The sequence below is a fragment of the Sturnira hondurensis genome, unplaced genomic scaffold (genome assembly GCF_014824575.4).
Source record: "Sturnira hondurensis isolate 20B ecotype Veracruz unplaced genomic scaffold, ASM1482457v3 Scaffold0005252, whole genome shotgun sequence".
Lineage (NCBI taxonomy): Eukaryota > Metazoa > Chordata > Mammalia > Chiroptera > Phyllostomidae > Sturnira > Sturnira hondurensis.
In genome coordinates, this window is record NW_028077883.1 from 4,161,415 (window position 1) to 4,177,199 (window position 15,785).

Sequence of the window (15,785 nt, forward strand, 5' to 3'; positions counted from 1 at the left end):
CAAGTCTTTGATCCATTCAGAGCTAACTTTTGTGTATGGTGTCAGATAGTGGTCCAACCTTCCCAGCACCATTTATTAAAGAGACTATTCTTTCTCCATCGTACATTCTTGGCTCCTCTGTCATAAATGTATTAATCATATGTGTGGGCTTATTTCTGGGCTTTGTATTCTGCTCCAGTGATCTAATTTCTTGTTTTTGAGCCAATACCCGATGTTTTGACTACTACAGCTTTGTAAAATATAGTTTGAAATAGGGGGCATGATGCCTCCAGCTTCATTGTTCCTTGTCCTGATTGCTTTGGCTATTCAAGGTCTTTTGTGGTTCCACACAAATGTTAGGATTGGCTGTTCTATTTCTGTGAAAAGTGCCACTGGAGTTTTGATGGGGGTTGCCCTGAATCTATAGATTGCTCTGGCTGTTTGGGACTTTTAATACTTAATTCTTCCAATCCACGAGCACGGCCTATCTTCATCAGTTTCTTTCATCAATGTCTTATACTTTGCAGTATATAGGTCTTTTATTTTCTTGGCTTCACTCACTCTTAGGTATTTTATTCTTTTTGATACAATTGGAAAACATTCTGTCTGGGTGAGCTTTTTAACATAGTTTCATCTGTCTACATTTTATTTCATAAATGTTATTTTATGGAATTATATTTATAATGAGAGTATCTCCAGTTATAAGTGTTTTATGGATTGCGATCTCTCTCAGAGAATAATTAAAATGTTTATACCTCTATGGAAGAATAAGATGTGCTACTAACCAGGCTTGACCAAGGACTCTTCCTTTAATGGGGAAAGATTTCGGGGAAAGGGGAAAAAGAGGCTAAACAAATTTTCAAGATTAAGAACAAATACTTGCTCTTTTATCTCTTCTTTTTACTCAGATGAAGTCAATATTACGAGATATTGTGAAGCATTATGCCATACATGTATGCTTTACATATGTGTCCCTCACATCTGCACAGCCACCCTACTGAAGGGCAGCACTATTAGCCCTAAGCTACAGACAAGAAACATGAGGCCCAAGAGATGTTAAATAACTGGTCCAAGGTCACCCTTAGTATACCACAGAACATCACTGAAGCATTACTACTAAGATGCTATGCGACTTAAAGCAAGTCACTTAATAGCTCAGAATTCTATTTGGTGTTCTTATCTCTAAAATGAAGGGGCTGGATGAGAGGACCAGTCCTGTTACGCAGTTTAAAGCCACATACGCAATTTAAATTTTTTCACTAACCAAGTAAAAAAGGAAAAGGAAACAGCTTGAATTCCTTTTCAACAATATATTTAATTTAACCCAATATATATAAACTATCATTCCAACAAATAATATAATTATTATTAATAAAGTATTTAGGTCCCTTTTTGCATACAAAGTCTTTGAAATCTATTGCATATTTTATACTTATTGCCCATTTCAATTCAGATACCCATATTTCAAGTGCTCACTTGCCTGGCTACCATATTGGAGAGTGAATTGCTAGAATTCTAGTCTCCAATAATTATATAAAATGTTTCAGGAGTATTCACTACTAAAAGTAAGGCAGAACCGCAGAAACATGGCATTATAAAAGGAGCTGTCCGCACAGTGTGGCTTCAAGCAAGCACCGTGAGTGTCTCCAACTACAGAGGCTGGAAATCCAGCTTCGACGGCATTGCTTTGGAGAAAACAGAAATCACCCATGCTTCTCAGTGATTGGCAATATAAATCATTGAAAGATAACAAATGGATAAATTAAGCTCTTAGTGCAAACTGAAAAATCTTTTTAGAAGCATATGGGCTAGCCCTGGCCAAATAGCTCAGTTGGTTAGAGCATTGTCCCAATATGCCAAGGCAGCAGGTTCAATTCCTGGTCAGAGCACATACAACCACCAATAAATACATAAATAAGTGGAACAACAAATCAATATTTCTCTCTCTCTCCCTTCCTCCCTCTCTCCTCCTCCCTCTAAAATAAATAAATTTTTAAAAATTTAAAAAAGAACAACATGGGCTATAAATAGTAAATTAAAGTGACCTTAACACTTGACGTGAATGAATTTGAGTTTATCTTACTCATTGGACCGCTGGCACCTTATATAACTTTGGGGGTGAGGATCAGAAATCTGTGCAGGGTAGATACCTAAGAAAATATTGACCTACTTCGGATTTAACCTTGCATTTCTTATAGTCTAACCTTAAAGGGAATGTACAATCTGAAGTAAAATGGAAAACAAGATGTTTAAAGACCCAGATAGTCAGATGTGAGGTGAAGTCGCACCAACAGAAAGGCTGTCATTTTGACCTGAGCATCGGTTAACGACAGCTCAGTGACAGAGTGAGGTTGAGGAGGAGGCAGCAGCAGCAGTCTCTGTTGGACAATGCACTGGGGCTCCTCCTAGAGAGGTGTTCACAAAACACATTAAAAGCTATGGACAGAAGCACAGTTAAGCCACTTGAAAACAACTGGGGCCCAAAATTACAGATGAAACTCAAATCTCAACCTGCACCTCGAGAGGAGAAAGGGGTGACATTTCGGCACAGAACTTGCTGAAGGCGAACGTCTGTGCATAATTTGTGCTCCCTGCCCACCACTCCCCACTCTGGGATTCAGATGGAAGTTCCGCACCTGCAGGCGGCCACAAAAGGGCTGCCTGGGAAGGCCGGACCAGCCTCCCAGGCCAAGGAAGCAGGAGGAGGAGGGAGCCAGGGAGCTCACTGGAGCAACTTCAGCCATGCATTTTCATTCAGTCAGGTGGATGGATGGACGGACGCTATAAATCTAGGATACGTGTTTCATGAATTACATGAGAGCATTCATTCCTTCCTCTTGGCAAGCAGGGAAAAAACTGATTTGTCCTAAAACAAGAATTAGCATCTCATTCAGTATACTCTTATAACCAAACCTCAATTTTCAACTTATAAAGTTTTGTAAACCTGTGTGTTGAGGGAGAGACCCCTGCTAGTTTGGGAATCTGGGAGTAGGAAGACTTTGGGCAATTATGGAATAGCGGCTGCTGAGCCCCCAGCACGTTAGCTGGGCACGTACTGTCAGTTCAGGGCATTGTGGGTGTGGGGCTGTAACCTGGGTCTATCTGGCGCCGAAGCTAGAACGTTTTCCTTGATGGAAAGGATTTTGTCTGAGAACCATGAGGAGGCAAGGAACCCCCACTGCAGAAAACAGCAGCTCTTTTGTGAAGTCTCTTTCCATAGGTTCGTAAGGCTCTCCAGCCTACTACTAGTCCCATGGTCACGAACAAGTTTGCACTCGGCTCAAATACACAGCACAATAAAATGTCAGATAATATTACATCCATGGCTACAAGCAGTTCACTTGATCTTCTTCATTTTCTACGTGTAAAAACAATAGTATTCCTCATTGCCAACCCATGCCAAGACTGGTTAAAAGAAATAGAGATGTACAGAAAGCTCTAGATACTTCTGGATCAGAAGTTCTGAGGATCTTTCTTTTTAAAATAGGTTGACCATTCCTCAAAGAAGATAGTGCTGATCTTTAGCAATCATTTTAGTTCTAGGAGCACCCAATGGCAAATCAAGCCAGGAAAAGGGCTCATCTTGGCACTGAATCTCAAGAACAGGCAAGCATGGGCCCTGACAGGGACACCCACATGCCCATGCAGTTGACCTTTTACAAACTTTGCGGTCAAGTGCTTGACTTTCAAGGCAGGGAGGGGACTTAAATGGCATCTTGTGTTTTTTCTTCTTAAAGTGGCAAGGCTTTATTTAGTTTCTGCAAAGTAGATTCACTGTAGAGACTTTTAAATGTGTGCATCCAGACTGCTGTCTGAAGAGCCAGCTGTATGGGATGGAAATATATTTCAGAAATGGCAAGCTTCTCCACTTGGCAGACGATGGCCCTGACATACCCCTGCACTGTCTCGGACAGACTGTGCAGGGGTCTAGTGGTTGCCGTTGTGCCCCACGGGCTGAGAGCTCTGGGAGGGCGTGGACCACGTCTGTCCTGTTCCTAACTGTACTCTGTCTCCGTCCCTGAGAACGATGCCTGGCACAGAACAAATACTGAGGAAATGGGGGGAAAGGTATTATCTCAGGAAAGGCTGAAAGAAACAACAGTGGACCTCCAGCAACCAAGGTTTCTGAAGAATACGCATTGACTGAGAGATGTACTCTACTTTTTCCTTAAGGTAATCATAGCTGTCCTTAGATAATGCCCTTTCTTCTCTCTGTGAAATATTTGCCTTGGTGTATTACTCAACACCATCGGGAACATGCCCACGGGTTATCATGTTCACCATCGGGAACATCCCCACTGGTTATCTCTTTTACTTAACACCATCGGGAACATGCCCATGGGTTACCAGATAATATAATACTATATTTTTTAAACCTTAATAAATTATTCCAAATTATTGACACATCACACTAAAAATTATAAATGTCCTAAGTTCTTGTGCTCACACTAGTGATGGCAGATCAGGTTTTGCACCTGTCTAGGTCTGGTTATGCTTCTCAAAATGAGTTAAGCTCCGCCTTTTAGATTAGAAACGTAGCTATCACAACAAAAACTGAACAATGACTACAAAAACCATTATAGGTAGCAGTTTCTAATTTACAAAATATGTCCATATCCATAACCTAATTTGTTCTTGATAACACCCCTGTGAAGAAGGGGAAGGATATATACATATATCTATATAGATATCTACACATCTATATAGATATCTATCTATCTATCTACTATCTGCCATATTTTCCAGACTATAAGACGCACCCACCCCAAATTTGGGAGGAATGATGGTTGTTAATGCTGTGGTTGAATTCTGTTTACATTTACATTGGTTAAACATTATGTTATTAAATATTTTACCACATTTTTTGCCTTAAGTTTTTTTCCCCATTTTCCTTTTCTGAAACCTAGGTGCATCTTATGGTCCAAAAAATATGGTGTGTGTGTGTGTGTGTGTGTGTGTGTGCGCGCGTGGAGAGAGAGACCCTCACTTTACAGAGGCACAACTGGAGCTCATCCAGCCAAGTCACTGGGCATCATACCCTTAGTGCACGAATGGTCAGGTATTTCAATGTGCAGTGAGGGCAGAAACACACATGAAGGTATTCATAAGATGACTGGCTTATAAAACCTAAACTTCACTGGTTTTGCCTCCCTAACATACCCAACAGAGACATCATACAAAAATTACATTCTTTACTGTCATCATTAACAAGCCCTGCCATCATCATTTCTGTTTTATACATGGTCATGGAGAAAAGTGTATGCCTTCCTGTACTGGATGCTAGGTTTTTGAATGAGCTCTTGTATGCATTTACTGGTATAACATAAGCTGATAAGAATTATCATGTAGGACAGAGAACACTGGGAACAAAACATAAGGGGTTATGTCATTATAGCAAACAAAACTGGTTGGATATAAAGAAAGATGTATCTCATTCTTCTTCAAAATAGAACAGAACTAATTTGGAACGTTCCAGATGGGAATATTGCCCAGTTCTTTCTTTGACATTCTCTTTTCCAAGATGTTTGCCTGCCGGCTTTGCCAGTGATCCAGTGAGTGTGTGTGAAAACGTGGTTTTGTATGCAATACACAAAAATAAGATGATTTACCTTATGCTGACAGTTTATACCAGATGGAATTCCTTGAATTCTGTAGGGACGCTAAACCTGAGGATTCACTAAAGCACTGACAAGAACACATGAGCTTTAAACAGACCTATTTCCCCTGACTGGTAACTCTTTCTTTGGACAAAGTGGGTTAAGAGTGTAAAAGATACATACAATAACACAAAAATCTCTAGAGATCGTCTTCAACTTCCCACCAACCCAGGTGCAACTGTACCATGTACTTTTTTCCCCTACCTCTATGAAATTGGATGGACTGTCCCAAAGGCCAAGCCACTCATTTGTACACTGTAACATTCCTCGAAAACTTTGTTTTTGAAAACTAGCCCCTTCTTTCTCCTCATGATGACTTTTCACTTCTGTACTAAATCACTCCTGTTAGCGTCCAACATGCTGTAACATCTATTTTGGTTTTAGATTATTTTATCCGTATCTGTCTCCTCCGATTGCTGCATTGCCTTGTTCTTCTGCAGAGTGAAATGCCTCAAAGAATTGTCCATTCTTGATGTCTTCTTTCCACCTCCCCACTGTTTATTTCATGTTAATGAGGAGATAACATTAACATATGCATAAGGCATAAAGAATAAGATACAGCAAGCATCTGTATTTTGCCACTCAGTTTAAGGAACAAAACATTACTAGTAACTATGAAGTTTATTCTTTAGCCCTCCATTCCTTTCCCTTACTCATTAGGAAGTGAATGCTACTCTTTTATTCCCTTTTGTTGATTATAATTGACATATAATGTTGTGTAAGGTTAAGGTATACAACATGATCTGGTTACATATGTATTGTGACCTGATTACTGCAAGGTTACTTAAGCCTCAGTCACCTCACATAGCTACGTGTGTGTGTGTGTGTGTAGAAAATTTAACATCTACTCTCCTAGGAACCCTCACGTATACGACAGAGTGTTGTTAGCGCTAGTCACCACGCTGTGTGTTAGATCCCCAGAACGTAATCGTCTTCTCACTGGATGTTTGTACCTTGGACTACCATCTCCCCATTTTGCCCACACCCTAGTTTAGGGTGTGGTTCACGTTTTCTTTGTGTTTGTTTTACATTTCACATATAAGTGAAGCCATATAGTATTTGTTTTTGTCCAATTTATTTCACTTACTCAAGTTTCATCTATGTTGTCGAAATAGCAGGATTTCCTCCTTTCTTACAGCTGAGTACTATTTATATGTATGTGTATAAATATATATACATAGACATAAAATTTCACGTATAAAGACAACAGAAAGCCAGTTTTAAATATGTAAGAACTTCTATCCAAGCCATTTAAAAATATTTACCCAAAAGATGTTTAACATGAAAATTAAGAAATTCAGGAAGAGAAAATGATTCCATCAAATGGATAGTAAGCAATAAAGGCAGTTAAATTTAGAGGTAAGTCTAGTATAGTGTAATTGTTGTAATCATGAATCCAGATTAAGAAGAGTTATTTAATACATTCAACAAAATCCAACCCTTAACATTACAATAATAAAAACTGTAAGTAAGAAGGAATATGGAGGATTACATGTTACAAAGAAAAAAACAAAAGATGTAATTTTTGGATTTGAGGGGTAAGCAAAATTTAGATTAGAGAATGTAAAAAATAACAATTTACGTAAATAAGAACATCTTCCCTAAAATTGGATAAAAAACAAACAAAAAAGCAAGATGTTATCCATAGGAACGAAAGAATACAAATTACTAAAATGTTGCAAACCCCCTAAAACATAAAATAACTTATAAAAGATCACACAGATCAGCCATTTCAACAAATGTTTTAAATCCCTTTACTGGAGGACAAATAATCTTCATTACCTAAAAGATAAGAATTTTATCTTATCATGCTGCCTGTCATGCCAGCACACAATTCTGATTTATTTTCTTCACAGCACTTACCACTAGTAGAATTATTTTATTTCGTTATTTCCCAGTTCTCTGTACAGAATCTAAGCCCTATAAGGGTGGACAAGGCTGTCTTATTCATGCCTGTAGTGTAGGAGCTCAATAAATGTGTTGTATCCATCAGTAAAATGAACACTACAAATCTCAAAGACAGATTAAATATAAAAAGGCAGAGATTACAAAAAGATGTCATTCTGAAGCAGAGTTTACAAAAAGATCTCATTTAAAAGTAACTGCAAAATTCCTTTTAAAATATAGAGATTTTTTGTTAATAAAAGACAAAATCCATAATGAAATTTAAAAGTCACAAAACTTGTTACATCAAATACCAGGATCAACATAAACAAAACAAAAACATAGAAATACAGACAGAAATTACAGAATTACGAGGAAGATGAGTGACTCATCTGACTAATCACTTCTAATAATTTTTGAGTATTTGAATAATTTACCCACTTGAATGTATATATATTTTACTTGCATAAAAATAACTTTGTACCCGACAAAGTATTTTCTAAGTAGACATATATTGTTTAGTAAGGAAGCAATCATTACAAAAAAGTACTTCCTAGATTCCACTGGAAAAAAGCTTTTGACAAGCTTTCTTCCATAAACGGTGTTAGAAAAAATAATTTGTGGAACTGAAATAAAAATTTGGAGTAGATATAAATTTATCTAGATGGAAAATATTTTAAGTTTAAGTGTCTGGAAACCATTACTAAGACTGGTCTAGCGTTTTTGTAAATGCCAGATTTACTTAATTTCTTCTAAGTAATACAATCTCAAACAGACAAATTGCAGGAAGATCCCCTAAGTCTGAATGAGTGGCCAGGAAAATGGAAGAATGCTTTCTGGGGGCACCAGGGTACTACAGTTGTACTGCCACGTGTTCAATAATGGTAATGTCTGTGCACAAGACCATGTTAAATGTGATTTCAGAATGCTTTGTGCAAGAATATATGCTATTCCTTGAGACATGAAAGGGAAAGAATGAACATTTATTGAGCAAATATCTGTTGTTCTGATACGTAATTGCATTTAATAATCAGTGCCTAAAAGTATGGCTGTGTTCATTCATTCAACAAATATTTGCTGAGCACTCCCACTGTTGCCAGGCATTGTTATGAGCACCGGGAAGGACATATAAAAAATTAGGTGAAATATGCTGTATAGCAGTAGATGGTGACAGGCACTATGAAGAAAAACAAAGCAGAGCCCTGGCAGGCTGGTTCAGTAGGTTGAGCATTGTCCCAAACATCAAAGGTTTGCCGGTTTGATCCTCAGTTGAGGAGTGTACAAGAGGCAACTGATAGATGTTTCTCTCTCTCTCAAATCAGTAAACATATCTTTGAGCGGGGATAAAAAACAACTAAGCAGAAAGGAGGGATGGAGAGTTGATGGAATGGGGAGTTACAATTTTAAATAGAGAGGTATTCTTGAGATGATAACCGAAGAAACACTTGTAAGAGATGAGGGAAGGGTGCTCCAGGCCAGGACAGCCAATGAAAAGGCTCAGGGGCAGCAGTAGGAACAGGCAGGAGGCAGTAAGGGTGGTGCAGTGAACAGAAATGGGGGTGCAGTGAACAGAAAAGGACACAAAGGGGTACTGGGAGACTTTGAGGTTTGACTTGAACTTGAAAGTGATTGTCTTATGTTTGAGATCACTGTGTCCTTTGCATAGTTGATAATAGAAAAAAAAACACATGGGGTGGGGTGGGGTGGGGAGATAATAGACTGCTGGGGACCAAAAAGGAGTGCTACAGAAAGTAATCTCACAGAGTAATCCAATCATAAATTCCTAAGTGGGAGGGTCAAGGTGGGTAGCCACTCTGCAGGCATATATTTTTACATAAGAGTTATCTTTGCCTTAAGCAAGCCCTGTCCGTTGTTTCTGGGCACCTAGTTTAACACACCTTGGGAACGCCTCTTTTCAGGCCCCTCCAGCAAAACCAGCCTCCAGGGAGCACATGATCTTGTTAACTGTCCTGTAATACACACTGTCCCTTCCTTGGTATCTTCCACCCTCACGTAAATTTCCTTAGGGCTCCCTCCTTAATTCCAAAAGCATAAAAGAAGCTGTAGGCTGCTATTCTAGGAAGCATGTTCCTCAGTGTGTTGAGCTCTTGCTTCCAGGTATATCCTCTGTTTGGATCAAATATATTTTTATAAAAATTCTCCACATGTTTGGACACTGTTACACAGACACCGCTGAGCAGCAACGATGGAAGAAAGGAGTTAAGAAGCTACTACAGGAATCCAGGAAGGAGAAATGGTCGCTTGGACCCAGGGGGCCCTGAAGAAGGTGGGAAATAATGGTGTCTGAAGGTAGAGCCCACAGGATTTGCTGAAGGCTTGGACGTAGGTCCGAGAGATAAGAGGGGCCAGCATGAGTCCAAAGACTCAGCCTGAACAACTGGAGACATTTTCATTATTTGCATTTTACAGAAAAGATAACTAGGTATTATTCCAAAGCTTATAGTCTTCCCACAATGTCTCATTACTTGAGGAAAAAGGCAACTGAAATTATGTACATGGAGTAACTAACAGTATGGATTACAGACTTTTCATTTTACAAAGGTTGAGGAGTTCATTTAATAATTGGCAATATCTTGCTTAATTATGAGATTTATTGTTCAGTGAAATGGTACAGCCTGAAAATGTGAAGAGGCTGGAAAGCAGATAGGAAATTTATGGATGACAGAATTGAATTAGATCACCCAGGGCCGTTAGGGACACTTGGGTAGAGCTCCACATTCTTGAGGCCGATGGCGTGATAAATTATCCATGGAATCTCCCTGGAAACGAGGGTTTGACAGAAGGAGATGGAGAGCAGTGCTCCCTAAGATTAGATAGGTGAATACTCTTTTGCTCTGGCTTCTTCATTTCGAGTGTTTCCAATAGAAACTTAAAAAAGTAACCACCAAAGATATCTTTCAGCAGATACGCAGACCTATGTTTGGGACATTTAGCACATACATACATGCGTGCATACATATATGTATGCACACATGTATACATACATGCGCACACACGTGTATATACACACATGTGCGCATACATATACACATACATATATGCGTGTGTGCACATATATGTATATGTGCGCACATAAACGTATATGTGTATATGTATACACACATGTATGTATACACGTGTACACACATATGTGTATGCGCATATATGCACAGGTGTATATGCACACACATATATATAGCTTTCTGATTAGTTTTTCATACTGTGAAAATTAATAGACTCTTAGAAATGTATTTAATTCCTTTAAGCTTTTATTTATACTCTCTCATTTGCCATATTAATAAGATGCCCTGGCAACACAAGTCGATTTTGTTATCGAGAGAAAATGTAATTCTTTTCCACAGTTCTTATTGGAAACACTAGAGTGGATGGCTAGAATTAACCTTCTATCTGGCTGTCTCTGTCAATGTGTATAAACATGCCATGTGTGGTAATTCCCAAGAGTCAGTGCTCTTACCTCCGTCCCCTCCCCCCGAGATCCCCAGTTCAATGAAGAGTACACCCCTCTTTCTNCACATACACATATACATATACACGTACATATATGCGCATATATACACATATATGTATATGTGCACACATAAATGTATATACACATGCGTGCATGTGCGTAAATGCATATGTGTATATGTATATATGTATACACACATGTATGTATATGCGTATACACATGTGTATACGCATATATACACGTGTATATGCACACACATATATATAGCTTTCCGATTAGTTTTTCATACTGTGAAAATTAATAGACTCTTAGAAATGTTTTTAATTCCTTTAAGCTTTTATTTATACTCTCTCATTTGCCATATTAATAAGATGCCCTGGCAACACAAGTCGATTTTGTTATCGAGAGAAAATGTAATTCTTTTCCACAGTTCTTATTGGAAACACTAGAGTGGATGGCTAGAATTAACCTTCTATCTGGCTGTCTCTGTCAATGTGTATAAACATGCCATGTGTGGTAATTCCCAAGAGTCAGTGCTCTTACCTCCGTCCCCTCCCCCCGAGATCCCCAGTTCAATGAAGAGTACACCCCTCTTTCTTCCCTTCATCTTGACCCGGCTCCTTGCGGTCCTTCACCTCTATGTCAGGACAGTTGCCAATACCAAGAAATACTAACCCCGCAGTACGCCTCACGCATGCAATGACTCTGTTCTTTACTCCCAGTGCTAACAGTGCAGAGACGACTCTGGTCTCAGTTTGGGCATCCTCTCTGAATGCCTCTCTCCTCGAGTCTATCCCCACTGGACTTCCCGTGGCATGCTGCAGCCTGCTGAATTTCAAAGCCGGACTCTGCTCACGTCACCCTATCAAAACCATGGACTGGCTTCGTACTGGCAGCTGAATGAAGTATACACTTCTCTACCTACATGTCTGGGCCCTCCACAGTGTGGCTCCAAGCTGCTTTTCCAGTCTTATCTCCTGGCACTTCCTTTTCAAGGTCACTACCACTGCGGCCAAACCAGTCCCTCTTCCTGAACCTGCCTCTGTTTTAGCAGCTCAGGCCTTCACTCACACAAAAACATTCCCTCTTTTCTATCAAAAGTTGACCTGTCCTTCTTGTCCTAACTCAAATGTGGTTAATAAGAAGCTTCTGCCGTCACCCCTCATCACTGGGATCACCACCCTCACCCAGTTTGTACGGTACTCACTGCAGTCCGAGGTCCTGAGCACCTTTCTAATCTCCCATTTATCCCAAGCTCCTAGAAGGTAACAAGTGTGCTTGGCCCATCTCCCAGTCTCCCTTGCTGGTAGGATGGTGCCTTCCACAAAGTCAAGTTCAAGGATTATCAGTGCCGGGAAGTGTTAAAGAGTAGAGACATCTTAAAAGAGGCTGTTTTTAAACTTTACTATTAAAAGCCATGAACAGTTCCCTGTCACTTAATAACAGGACATCAGTGGAGACAAACGGGTATAACCATATCTTCCTGTCTCTTCAGTGCTCTTTCTTCTCTTCTGCATAAACAGAATTTACGTTACAGTGATTAAAAGGCCCCTGTAAAATGGTGTCAGGAGGCCATATCTGGGAAGCGAGGATCAGTACTAATCCGTCCCTTACTCACTATTCAGTAAGGGAATCGGAGATGCTATGTTTGGATCAGAGACAGAAAGGAAATGGAGTTTTCAGGGGAGAAAAAAAATTACAAAAGAAAAACCTGTTTCACAAAATGCAGTCTGTGGAAAATCTTTCAGCTGAATGTCAAGATTAAAAAAATCAATAAAACCTTTGAAACCAAAACTATGTGAAAGGCTTTTTAGGCTTGATGACAAAACACAAAGCTACAGCTTCAAGAAAGTAAAACCCTCCAGTAGCCGCAAAAGCAATTCTTCAATATTCAGGATACTCCACGGCCCCCAAATATGCGCAGCACAAATTGCTTATTACACAGATAGGGGCAGGCCAGATTCAAAGGGCCAGCGTTTTCAAAAGGACTTTTTACCAAGGCTGTAATTAGTTGTTCTGGCAAAAACTGCATACACGTCTAATTGCATACACAATTGGCTAATTGTATCTTCAAAATAAAGGGTAAAGGGTTAATTGTATCCACATCTGGCCACAAAGAAAAAGACTGTCCTTTGAAAATATGACACTACACTTAGATGAAAATTTGCATTAAACAACCATCCCTATTACTACTAATAATTATAATAATACCACATGCTTACAAATTAATACCTTTCATCATGATCCTAAAAACACTTCACAAACATTAATTAATCTCACAATACTCCTACGAGGTATGAAAGGCGATTATCCCATTGGTGTCAATGAGGAAATACAGGAAAGTTAGGTAATTGTCAAAAGCCACAGAGGGAACTGAAGTTCCCAGCCCCGAGCTCTGTACCTTGGCCTAGGTCACCAGGGAGGTGCGGTGGGGAGTCTGATTCACATAATCAGCAAAAAATGAGCCTAAAACCAATGCAAAACTAAGTAATCAAATTTCAGAACAGTCAAAACTGGCCTGTGATTTAGAGACGACTTTGACTTCCTTTATTCAAAGGAACATAGAGCACATCAAGAATGGAGCTAACAAGGAGAACTTTTTTGTTCCTCGTCTTGATTTTATGATCAAATGTTTCAGATAATTTAAAAAATACAGAGATGCAGATGATGCAGCCCCAACGGGTACTTTCAGCAATATATAAGAGTGAATTTCTGGGAGAGACGGCTACTTGGAACATTCTGGCTACCACAACTGTGAGATGAAGATATGCTGAACATAGAGACATGGTGAAGGACCAAATCACAGTAAAACAGTGTAAGCTTAATTCAAATTGCTAGTCAGGAGCATCCAACTTATACTAGTCCAGAGTTTCTAAGTTAATACACATGGATTTCCTTATAAATGTATACATGCTACATTATTAGTATTTGTGTAACCTTAATACATTCATTAAGAATGAGAGAAAGAGCCCTGGCTGGTGTGGCTCAGTTGGTTGAAGCATTATCCCATAACCAAAAGGTTGCAGGTTTGATTCCCAGCCAGGACACCTACCCAGGTTTCGGGTCCCGTCCTGGTCTGGGCACCTACAATGCCTGGTCCAGGTGCCTATGTGAGGCAACCAATGGATGGTTCTCTCTTGCATTGTTTCTCTCTCTATCCCCCTTCCTCTCTCTCTAGAAGCAATGAAAAAATGTCCTCAGGTAAGAAAAAAGAATGAGAGAAATATGAGGGTTCATTTTTAATAACAAAAATTATACATCTTAAGGGCTTATTTATTTTTTATAATTAAAACAAATGTTCTCATATCCACACCAGAGAATGTCTGGGTGATTTTCTTATTCATCAAAAATGATAAGTCCTTTATGCAAATACTTATAAAGACATGGAAAGAGAGATATGCTCCCATTCAGTTCCATCCACCTACCCGCTGAAGACACGTGCTGGAATACAAAGGTGAGCAAGATAGTTCCCACTTTCTTGGAGAGGATGCATGCAGTCTGTGCATTTGCTTACATTCACTCAAGGCCTACTATATCTCTGCCTACAAAGACTGGAGGCAATATTCTATTCTACCCAATAGAAAAGAAAAAAGAAAACATTGAAGTAGAAAATCAGGAACAAGGAAAATAGAAGCAAAATAAGCTGGAAATAAGAACCTGTATGACTGTGATTCCACACTGCAGAGTGGAATCACAAGTTACTGGGGACCCAGAGCAAAAAAGACACACATGTTACCAAAAAGAAAGAAAAGAAAAGTAAGAATAAAGAAAAAGACACTGGAACATACAACTAAATTTTTGAGAATGGCTAGGGTGAAAATCAGTGTAGTGTGGGAGTGCCTAAAACAGAGAACTGACTTCTGATGGTGGGGGACCTGGGAAACAGTCAAATTCTGGGCTGGCCTTGAGAGCCAGGGCTCAGCTCCACAGTGGCTGTGGTAGAAAGGACATGTCACACTCAATACGCAGCCAGCAGAGAAGAGCGCTGTGCAAGTAGAAGGCACGTTTGGGAAGTGGAAGTAGATTCTAGCGGCGAGTACCAGGTGGAATGCTGTCCCAGGCAGGCCGGGCAAGAACCCCAGCCCCAGTGGCAATGCCATGCTAATAAGCCACTGGTTTCTGTTCGCTACAGGTAACACTAGATTTCTGGGCGGGAGGATGGGAATACTTTCTCTTTTCTTTTTTTAAAGTATAAGCCTCTGACACCATGTGAAAGATGGACCAGAAAGGCAAAAGTCAGGAGGAAGAACGATGTGTCATGAATCTGTAATAAATCAGATGAGGGACGAGAAGGGCCTCCTCGCTGGGCCTGGCACAGGAGAGGTAAAGGAAAGGACAAACCAGAGGCTCTCTGACCAGACTTCGTGAATAATTAAATGTCAGGAAAAAGAGGAGTCACACGTGGCTCGAGCCCCTGCATCCTACCCGACCAAGGATATCCAGAAGGCTGACGCTGCCTGTTTCTTCTACTGGTTTATTGGGGCTGGTGTCAACTAAATCACCGTGTCCCTTTGCATCACACTGTTTTTCATCAATGAAAAGTATACAAAATTGTTTTTAAAATTGTATCAGAATGTGAAATGTATCTTTCTTTAAAATAAAAATGGGGAGGACTGTCAGCCAGACCCATGGTATGAAACTGGTTACATTTCTAGCTCAGGTTTCAGCATTATCCTTTCTCTGTTCACTTACATTTATAAGACAAAGAAAATGAGCCTTAATTTTGTTTCCAGAGATGTACACGATTTGCGCTCACTAAGGGTCTTTGTATTCCCCTCCCGCATGGCCAGGAGTAA

The 15,785-nt window shown here is 39.7% G+C and overlaps 1 protein-coding gene and 1 long non-coding RNA gene across 3 annotated transcripts in view; one reads left to right on the forward strand and one right to left on the reverse strand.

The window, feature by feature from the left end:
* Positions 1–15,785, forward strand: part of LOC118987323 (uncharacterized) — a 137,409-nt gene that overhangs the window by 98,153 nt on the left and 23,471 nt on the right. The window contains exon 3 of the long non-coding RNA XR_005066542.1: positions 14,306–14,443. This is a non-coding gene — a long non-coding RNA (uncharacterized LOC118987323). The remainder of the gene's footprint in view (positions 1–14,305; positions 14,444–15,785) is intronic.
* The window catches only part of UMAD1 (UBAP1-MVB12-associated (UMA) domain containing 1), a 200,188-nt gene that overhangs the window by 23,879 nt on the left and 160,524 nt on the right, over positions 1–15,785 (reverse strand). The window lies entirely within an intron of this gene.